Source organism: Canis lupus, chromosome 8, assembly GCF_003254725.2.
Source record: "Canis lupus dingo isolate Sandy chromosome 8, ASM325472v2, whole genome shotgun sequence".
NCBI lineage: Eukaryota > Metazoa > Chordata > Mammalia > Carnivora > Canidae > Canis > Canis lupus.
The window spans coordinates 52,781,552-52,792,778 of record NC_064250.1 but is presented as its reverse complement, the minus strand read 5'-3'; positions in this window follow the sequence as shown (position 1 = coordinate 52,792,778).

Below are 11,227 nucleotides of genomic sequence, written 5' to 3'. Positions count from 1 at the left end.
AGCAATGCCAGGTTATTTTAATCTCATGCTGTGTGCCAGAGTCTTCAAGGAAATCAAGACAAGTTAGAAGAAAATCTTCAGATACTTTCCATATTCATGAACAAGTCACACACAGAATTCATGGAAAGGGCCCTAATTGAGCCTGTGGAGCATAGTTTCACTTTGTTATATTTGCACCCTAGGTTTTTTAAGTGCAATAAATAAACTTTCCAGGAGTTGGTTAAAGCTATCTATCTATCTATCTATCTATCTATCTATCTATCTATCTATCTATCATCTATCTATAAATCTGTGTGTACATATACTTACAGATACATATATTATACAAAATATGCTTTACAGTGTTAATGTGGAATGAAAAAATTTTGAACACATTTATATCAGGTACTTTGCCTTGTGAAAAGGTGTAAAGGCTATGAATGGTTTCTGTAGGCAGTGGTGTGTTAATGACGAGATATATTTGCAACATGGTTAAATATGTGCTTTGTGTTCCCCAAAACAGGTGACTCAACCAATGTATTAATATATGTTGAGACTCTGAAATTGCTTATGATTTCCTGCATACAATAATTTCATTAATATTTATAGTGTCTTATGTAATATGCCAGAATCTTATTGGAAAGTTGAGGACTCATGACTTTGACAACTATTTTTTTAAAGATTTTATTTATTCTTGAGAGACACAGAGAGAGGCAGAGACATAGGCCGAGGGAGAAGCAGGCTCCCAGTGGGGACCCTGATGTGGGACTTGATCCCAGGACCCCAGGATCACAACCTGAACTGAAGGCAGATACTCAACCACTGAGCCATCCAGGTGCCCTGACTTTGACAACTATTGATTGAGATTCTATTCTTTACAGGGCATGACCTGTACTGGGTGCAATGGGATGTGTAAAAGTCATGAAATGAAATTCACAAAGATATGACTCCCTCCAGGGTTCCATCATGGATTTGGCAAGGCTCTGCAAATGACAAATTCAAACTAGTCTACAAAAATTTAGAATTTATGGAATTTATTGGCCAATATAACAAACCCTAGAAATGATTGGGACGAAATTTACCTCAGGGATACTTGAATGGATCCAGGGGCTTTAGAAACTTCCAGTGCTTGCTAAGTCTTTGGTTTCTGCTCGTTTTGGGTGTTACCTTTTTCTCTTAGATCAGCTTCTCATGTTGGGTGATCTGGTTGGGGGGAATTCCTTACTTATATTCTTCTTTTTTCTTTTATTGAGATATAATTGACCTGTAATATCATATTAGTTTCAGGTGTACAGCATAGCAATTTGATTTTGTATATATTGTGTAATGATCACCACAATAAGTCTAGTTAACACTCTGTTACTGTGTGTAGTATGAAAGAACTTCAACCTAAAATGGAACTGGAAAATATAAAATGGGAAAATTCAGACATGTGCCTTCAGAAAAACAAAAACTCAAGGAATGAGAGACAATTTCCCATAAAGGCGTGATTTACAGAAAACTGATAATATTGGAATTTTCTTAAATGATAGGGAATTGGTCAGAGGTTGCCTCAAATCAACGTTGGGAAGTTTTGATTATGGTTTCTAGATGCATAAACAAGAAATGACCCAGATCAGGTTATTCTCACAAGATGAGCTGAATTGAGCTTTGTTTGTATGACTGAACTGGTTTTGTATGCTTAGGGAATTTTCAGAATTGGTCTTCATTTGTTTTTTATTTCAACAGACTGAACTGAGCTCTCCCTTCCTTACCATAAACACAGCTACCCCAAACCTTCAAAGGACTTGCCTGTAGCTTGCTGCAGTTGGCTTGTCCCTAATTACAATTCCTCTGCTATTCCTGAATAAAGGCATCTTTTGGATAATTTTGACTTTATTTAGGTTGATAAATAGTTACAAAAAGCTTTTATGAGGACTTTATGATTTACTATCTTAGCAACTTTCCAATATGTAACACAGTATTACTGTTACTGTGCTGTACATTACTTATGTTCTAACTATAAGATGCTTCAGATAGAATTTGACTCTATCCCCAGAGAAGGACTTGAATTAGATGAGCTTGTGTTACATGCCAGCTGTGTTGCAATGGTAGCAGGGTCACTACCAAAAGGAGAGCAAGAAGTTCTGGGAATGTCCAAAGGTATCAGAAGTTAACTCTGTCAGAAGGTATCAGAAGTGGCCATTTCTTTAATTTCCCTAATAATGAGGGTTACATAAATGATCGGATATATACAATCAATAAGAATAAGTAAGTTCAGAGGAAGGAAGGATGGGACTCTGGGTAGAGCTCTCAGAGGCTTTGTGGAGTTTAAATAGGAGTTGACCTCAGAGAATGGGTAAAATTTAGAAAGAGGAAGATAGATTATCTTTCATTTAGTAAGTCAGTCTGGGGGTTGCCTGGGTAGCTCAGCTGGTTAAGTGCTTTCAGCTCAGGTCATGATCCCAGGATTGAGCCCCACATTGGGCTCTCTGCTCAGGGAGAGCCTGTTTCTCCCTCTCCCTCTGCTTGCTGCTCCTCTTGATTGTGCTCAATATCTCTCTGTCAAATAAATAAAGTCTTTAAAAAATTAAAAAAAAATAGTAAGTCAATCTGTATTTACAAAGTGCCCATTAAATTGACTAAGAAAGCCAAATAGTCAAAAAAATAAGACATTAAAATGACCATCATCCTCAGAAGGAAAAATTCAATCCACTTCAGAGACCTGAGGATAGAAGCTTTGTTATTTATTTATTTGTATTTCTCCCTTTCTTGGATGATTAGACATTTAAATATCTAAAATGCAACCACCAATGGATGTTTTAAGCACCTAAAAAGTCGTAAATAAAGCACTATCCATCAAAACACTACATTTGGTGGGTATATATACAAATGGTATGAAATATGGTTTCCCACACTAAGTGTTTACAGTCTTGTTAGTAAATGAAAAATCTAAACATGAAATCTAATGTACCAGATACAGCCTCCAAATGTACCGAGCTTTAAAATTTTGAAGTATTGCCATTTAACTCCATCAAGAAGGACCTTCAGAAGTAATTGGAGGGGGGAAGAAAAAGGGCACTTAAAAAATAAAGGAATCTTTTACCCAGCATTGAGCTCTTAAAGACATTCCAGGAAAATTTGTAATAAAATTCCTTAGTGTAATGCCTTTTATTGGGGCATTCTGCAAAGGTATTCACAATTCTTTTCCAATTTTCACATGGGTGAGGATTCACTGTGGCTTAGTCATGTTAGTCAACTGCTATGGATTAGATTTGTATAAGAGACAAAAGGTATATAGGAGAAAGATGCATAGAATAAACGCCCAACATATGCCAGTGCAAAAACTTGGCAACTTTTAATTAGGGAAGTGCAAGGTTTATTGTTGCTAAGTTAATGCAATGTCCTGGGTGAGTTTGCACACACATTCAAGGGATCTACCTACAGGAGCCAAGATTGGCTAGAGCCCTGTTGGAGTTTTGCTCCTCATGGAACACATGAGGATACTGATACTTGTAGATTAGGTATCCAGGGGGTGATAATTCTGGGTCTTGTAGCTATCTATTAGAGCAGTGGCAAAGATTCCAGGTATCTAATGATAAACCGAGGACATTTTAACTGGTCCAAACCAGGGAGATTGGATGGGAGAGAATGCTAGGGATCCAGGAACCCATCCATTCCCACTCCTGCTTCAGAAAAGGGAGTTTAACTTCTGTTTCCTCCCTGGCTTTGCTACCTCTTTTATATTTTCCCTTTCCCTCAGAAAACAATAAGGACTACAGTCCTTAGCCTCACTACAGTGTAGCCTGACTACAGTGAGTATGGAGATGGGCTAGGATGGAGTAGATTGTATAACTGGTGTAGTCCCTTGTAATTCAGGCAAAAATCTTGAGTTGTAAACTGTAGCACATAGGAGGCAACTGAAGCAATTTATTGACATGTGCACAGACCACAGGCCTGTATCCTCATAGGCCACTCCCATGGGACATGGCAGGTGCACTTAATGTTGCAGGATAGTTACTCATCAGGTGACCCCACTTCAGCCACCACATTTTTATCACCTTTTGTGTTTCTATGCGTTGACACCTTGGTGACCTTTGTTACCTTAAGTGTTTAAAGTTTATGTGCTTTACCAGTTCTAATGGGAGAAGGACTGCCTGGTAAATGTTTGACAAGAAAAGTTTCTTCAAATTGAAAAAAAAAACACCCTAAGGGGAATTTTAGGAATTCTTATAGTTTGTTGGTACTAGACAAATCTAGTCCTTCATTTCCTACAGTCATCATCAGGGGAGACAAACATCCCCTCTTCATATGTTGTAATGACTGAAATCCCCTGAATTCATTCTTTACAATTATTTCTTATGGAAAATTTTCTTTTGATGTATGTGCTCTTAATTTGCACAGACTTTCAAAAAGTACCTCCTTTGGGTACATCAAGGAATGCCCACTTCTATTTTGCAAAGTTCAAAGTTCTGGCCTACATTCACTCTTTCCCCTGTTTTAGTGCTCAGGGCTTCTACACAGAGATTGGTGAAGGATATCGGGCCAATATTTTAGTTTAATCTTTAGAAGCTTTGTCATTTTATATTATAGGTAAACACATGCGCACATCTATAAATATATCATTAATAGTAACGTGTTTTACTCTATGCCAAAAAGATAAAAAAAAAACAGTTATTTTTTTAAACCCTCGATAAAAATGAATTCTCTCACATACTGAAGGAGAAAGGTTGAATCCCAGTTGAAATGTCAGTCCTAGTGACCAGATGGTGTGGACCAACCATATTCCTAATTGATGTGCCATGGTTGTGGAAGGGACGTCAAAACATTATTCAGGGTAAAGGCTATTTCTGTTTCTTGATGATTCAGGTACATCTAGTTACACCAGTCACCCAGAAACGCTAAACGTGTTTGTATGCTGGTTTTGTTTGGAGTTGGAAGGCCTCCAAATAACGTGCGAGTGGCAATAATCCTTTGAGTGCTGTGTTGCTTCACTGGCTTCTTACTCTTTGGAAATAGTCCTCTAAAGTCACCAGTGACCTCCTTCTAATCTAGACAAGTCCAGAGGTAATTTTTTTCAGTCCTCACTTTCTGTATTTCACAGCAGTTAGCACTTGGAACTTTTATACCTTCTCTCTCTTTTACTGTCTCATACATAGTCTTTGTTTGTTTGTTTGTTTGTTTTACTGTCTCATAGTCTTATTTAGTCCATTAAAAGTGGATGTTCCCATGTAATTATTCCTATACATTCTGTTTCTCCCTCTTGTAGTCTTTCTGTAATAAGGAGGGAGGAAATGTCATCACAAATTGCACTAGTTAGCCTTAGGTCTGCCTGTGAGGAGCAGAGACCTAAAATAATAGTTACTTATGACAGAAAGTTTATCTTTCTCTCTTATGTGAAAGTTCTGAGGTAGGCAATCTGCAACAGGTAAGGAAGCTCTGTTCCATGAAGTCCTTAGGGATCTAGGCTCTTTCTCACTTTCTGCTCCACTCTTGTGATGCCTTTTAGTCCTTATTATATACCCCTCTCCCAGGCAGGAGAGTAGAAAAAAGAGAAACAAAGGCAAAGCAGGCATCTACCTGCTTTTTAAAAGGAGATTCTTAAGAAACTGCTTTATGGGCATTTCCACTTATATCCCTTCGGCCAGACAGTCTGACCTGCAAGGAAGGCTGGAAAATACAGTCTTTATTCTGGATAGCTATGTGCCCATCTGAAAATTCTAGATTGTAGAAGGGGGAAAACATATTTGTAAAGTCATTCTACTATATTTTCTTCTAGCAGTTTTAATATTTGCCTTTCACAAGTATGTGTTTTATCCACCTGAAGCTAATTTTGTTTATGGCATTAGGTAAGAAATATAATTTGACCTTACCTTCCTATCAGGTAACTAATTATTACAGCATCTTTTATTCCTTTTCTCCCAATGATCTATGATGCCAGTTCTGACAAGTTTCTATGCATGCATGGGTCTGTCCCTATGCTTTGTGTTCTGGATTGGCCTTGTCTATTTGTCTTTCGGTAAGCTACATCGTTCTTTCTAGGCTGAGAAGTTACCAATATTTGGTTTTGACCTATAAAAATGTCAGTTTCTTATGAATTAAAACTAACCCTAAAGTTTCATAATAAGCTTTGTTATTACAAGGTCCTCTCCCTACTTTTCCCACATATACTTTTCTTTCTAAGGAATATCTTGATTATTTTTGGCACTTTATTCTTTCATATACATTTTAGAATCAGTTTTCCAAGTTCCAAGAAAGAACATTTTTAGCACCTTAGCTGAAGTTTTTTTACTTTATAGATTATTTTATGAGATAGTTGGCATCTGCATAGTATCACACCTTTCTATGAACATGATATATCTTTCCATTTATTTAGATATTCTTTAATATTTTGCAGCTCAGATTTGTAATTTTCTCAATGAATTTCTCACACATTCTGACATGTTATTTTGGTGTAATAATTTAGTTTTTTTTAATTAAAAATTTTTAATTTAGTTTTTTAAAACTTACTATAATTTCATATACATTGTTCATTTATATTTACTTACATATTTATCAATTTATTTGTTTATTAATCCTTCTTGAAGGACTACCTCATGAGATGAGTTTCTTTTTCCTAAAGTACGTTTTTTAGATCTTCTTTTAGTGAAGGTGTGCTGGTGGTAAATGTTTTATTTTTTTTCCCTATGGATATCCTTTCTCACTCTTACTTTTGAATTAAAGTTTAGGCAGGAAAATAATTATAGATCACCTTTTGGGGATGTTATTTTGTTGGTGTTTCCCATATTGCTGTGAGAATCTGCTGGCAGCCTATTATCCATTTGTTTTTTATCTCTCTGGCTGCATTTTTAGATTTTCCTTTTGTCATTGGTGTTTTAAACTTCACTGTCATGTAATGAAATTAGGATATCCTTTTATTTACTCTTATTGGTATTGCTGTGCTTCTGGAATTGAAGATATATGACTTTTGGGGATCTGAAAAATCCAAAGCCATTAATTCTTTTAATGTCAATTCTCCTCGATTTCTTTATGTTTTTCCTATGTTATTTCCAAGTAGATGTATATATGTCAATATTCCATTCTCCAGATCTCCTACTTTTTTATTTTTTTCTCCTACTTTTTTATTTCAAAGGTTCTGCATTGCTTTTGTTTTTCTCATATCTCTCTTGTGAGTGCTCTGATTTTTCTCCTCAGCTGTATCCAATCTGTTTAACCAATCCACTGATTTTTGAAGTTCAAAATTTATATGATTAATTTGTGAAAATTCCTTTGAGTTCTTTTTCAAATGTTCTTTGTTATTTCTTGAAAATACCATGTTCTATTTCTTACTTTTAATTCTTTCTTATTCCCCCAAACTTTTAAAGCATATTTTAAGATAATCTGTATCTGATTATTCTAACATCTGAAGACCTTGGGCTGTTTTGCTCTGACTCTTATTAGTGTATTGTTTACTTGTGTTTTTGATCATTTTATATTTTATTTTTCCTCTTGGCTGATATTAATTTATGGAGATTCTGAGGAATCTAGTTTAAGGGAAATGTTTTTCTAGACAAGATCCGTGTTTCCTTCTGCCAGGTGTCCTGGGCCACTAATAACCTGGAAGCTCTTAAAAATTAATTTTGCTTGCAGTTTACTAGAATGCAAAGATACCAAATGTTCAAATCCCTAACCTTTGAGAGGGCAGGCTTGTCATTATGAATTTCCAGGGGAGATTCATTTTTCCTTTCCACAACGACCTACGGCAAACTGGTTCCTCTGTTGCTCCCTTTTCCAGTGGATGAAATTTTTTCTGGCTCACATTTTTATGGAGGGAATGTCCCTTCAAGTAACCCAATTTTCTGTAGGAGTCTCAGATTTGACTTATTAGTGTGATTCAGACTGAGGTCTTTCTCACCCTTCCAGATCTTGAGTGTTAAAACCTGAGCATCTAGATTCCTACTGTCAGGAGATGCCCCTGAGCAGTTTGTGACTTTAGCACTTGCTTACACTCAGTTTCATGTACTTTTAGGCTTTTCTTATTTTAATCTGTGAAATTTTCTTACTTTTTTGTTATTTATCTATATATTTTAAAGTCTATCTGTTTTATTTATTTATTTTATTTTATCCAGAATTTCTCAGGGTTTGTGGTAGATGTTTTATTCTGGAATATATAGCCAATCCTATTACTGAAAGCAAAACTTGCTGCTATTCATTCTTATGGAATGTTATCCATTCTAGTCATTATTATCATCAATTCTATGCTAATGACAGTGAATCCCAAATCTAGATTTTCAGATCTAAATGGTCATCTGCTTTCTATTTCCCATAAGTGTTTTGTTGTTTTTGTTTTTAAAGATTTATTTTTAAATTTATTTTAGAGAGGGTGGGAGGGGCAGTAGAAGAGGGAGAGAGAGAATCTTAAGCAGGCCCCACAACCCAGTGCAGATCCTGACTTGGGGCTCTATCTCATGATCCTGAGATCATGACCTGAACCAAAATGGATCTTAACTGACTGAGCCACCCAGGTGCCCCTCCCATAGGCACTTGTTAATATGAACTAGCAACTTGAATATTTCATCAGCTGTTAAAGCTCAAGGTGTCCAAAGTGGAATTTATCTTCTTCCAGGAATTGATTCTCATCCATTGTTGCTATTTTGTTATTTAACAAATCTACATTATTGCTAGTTTTTAGCCTGTAAGCCTTGAAACTACTAGAAATGATTATAGTGCCTTTATATTCTTTATGCAATCTGTCACTGTCTCCTCTCTTTACCCCAACATCTGTATTGCATATTATCACTTTTTTAAAAGATTTATTTATTTCTTTGACAGAGAGAGAGAGAGAGAGAGAGAGAAAGAGAGAACATGTGCATACAGAAGGGAGGGACAGAAGGAGAAGAGAATCTTAAGCAGACTCCATGCTGAGCACAGAGCTGGATATGGGGCTCATCTCAAGACCCTGAGATCACCACCTGAGCCCCAAACTAGTCAACTGCTTAACTGACTATGTCACTCAGGCACCCCTATAAATTGTCATTCTTAATCCCTACTCAGAATACAAGATCCTAATCACCTAAAGAATAATTTGATATAATTTCCGTGTATCTAGTATATATTGATCACCTTTGTGACAGATAACATGCAAGCTGCTACAGTTGATACAAAAGACATGTATTTGTCTCTTTACTCAAGATTTTTGGTTTCAAATGGCTAAAAAGAAAGTTTATTTACTAAATTCATATATATAATTTTTCAATTAAATATTGACTAAGTATCAACTGCCTGAATGTCTGTTTCAGGTAACACATGTATGGGTGGGGACAAGAAAGAAGAGATTCCAATGTTCACTGGAGTTAAGGAATGACACTGAAGACAATGTGAAGGAAAGAAAAGCTGAAAGAGATGCTTTACCAATGACTGATGGCATCATTTCAGTACCTGCGTCCAGTCAAATATTAGCTAAATAAGTCAATAAATCTCCATCCTTCTTTTCCTTATTTTTCTTTAGCTTCCTCTTACTAAACTTTTTTTTCATTCTTTAAAAACCAATCTTTTTTTTTTTTCCATATTCCATTCCTCTTTAGGGATCTAGTTGGGACTAAATTTCTCTAATAAATTGCTAATAAATCTCTAATAAATTTAATCCTGGTTATCCATCCTAAGTGAGGTTTTGATCTTTTAGTTCCCCAAGATTCCCTCCTTTTCCTTCATTATAGTTACTGCTCATTCTTCAAGACTCATTACCCCCTTGAAGCATGCCCTGGATCCCCTAACTCATTGTTTTCTCCTATTTTGGGATATTTATTGTATTTATTTTCAATTTTTTTGAAAAAAATATAAAACAGCATGTAACTAAGCATTGACTATTTTCTATCTTCCTTAATCTCTTTCTCTAACATATGTTTAATATAAGAAGGTAAATATTTTAGTCATCTTTTATCTTTCTGGTGATAAACAAAATAACTGATTCAAAGTTAGTGCTCAATACATGTTTATTAGTCTTTATCTTGTGGAGAGAGGACTGTTCCATGAGATATGAAAGAAAAAATGTTTATTCCTTTTACACCTGCCAGAAACCATAGTCAGGTCTCTGATTCCACATGCATATTTAGAAGGTAATTATTCTGTGACTAGATGAGGGGCCAAGAACCCTTTATTCCAATATAAATATTCTTGCATTTTAGGAATGCCTTAAAATTTAGCTTCTAAAAATCAAATTATTGGCTCAAAATGTGGATTATTGTATGTTAGTATTTTTACCTAGTTCCAGAGAATTTGTCCTATCACTTGATTCATTAATTTGCTGCCTTTTTTGAGACTCTGATTCTATTTGCCACTAATAATAATGAGTTTTTAAAAACTCGTCATGAATTATGTTTGTTATATCTGCTATACTCTGATCTATAAAGACGTTTGGATCTACAGGAACACATATTTAGATAATTCACTGTTGGGGATTCTGTTACAGATGGTACTGCTAATTTATGACTATAAAGGCAGAGATCTTATTTGTATTATTCACTCTTTTTGTCCCTAGTGAGTGCCCAATACAGTTCCTTGCACCTGGTAGATAAATATTTGTTAAATAAATGAGAAAAATATTGTATATTTATAATAAGATTTATATGGACCTTACACTTTTATTTATACAATCTTAATCTTGTTCAGTATCCTATTTTCAGAACTATGTTGATAGATGGTCACTCAAATAATTTGGCATCCCTATCTCAAAGGATTTATTTGTCATTCAGTAAAAGTCAATGTGCTAGCTAATGCAAAAGGAGAAGGAAGAGGCATCAAGGGAACAGAGGAATAACGGATAGGTGTTTTAAAATACATCTCACTTTTAAAGTATCAAATAATGTAATTTAATGGGAGGTCCTTATTTCCTTATGAAGCTTGTCAATTAACAGATCGGTGGCCTGAGTGGTCAGAATATGCAATTCTAATTGTAGCTTATTGGTAGTCAGTTATGAGACCCTGGGTGGTATCACCATCCTGGTCCAGTTTCCTTATTTAAAATGAAAAACTCTTAATTTTGTGAAGATTCCTTCCAGCTCTAACTTCCTATATTTTATATTTATTCCACATGTGTTACATACTGCAAATTCACTGATCCACAGTTGGAGGCACTGCACCAGCCGTCTCTGCTGCTACCCAACTGAGTGTGTGGTTTTCATGCAGGAATGCAAGCCTGGTGTGATTAGATCTTCATATTTTTTAAAAAAGAAACCAGAAATCTGGATTTTTATGTAAAATTTCAAACTTTTAAATATTAGTCACCAAGTCA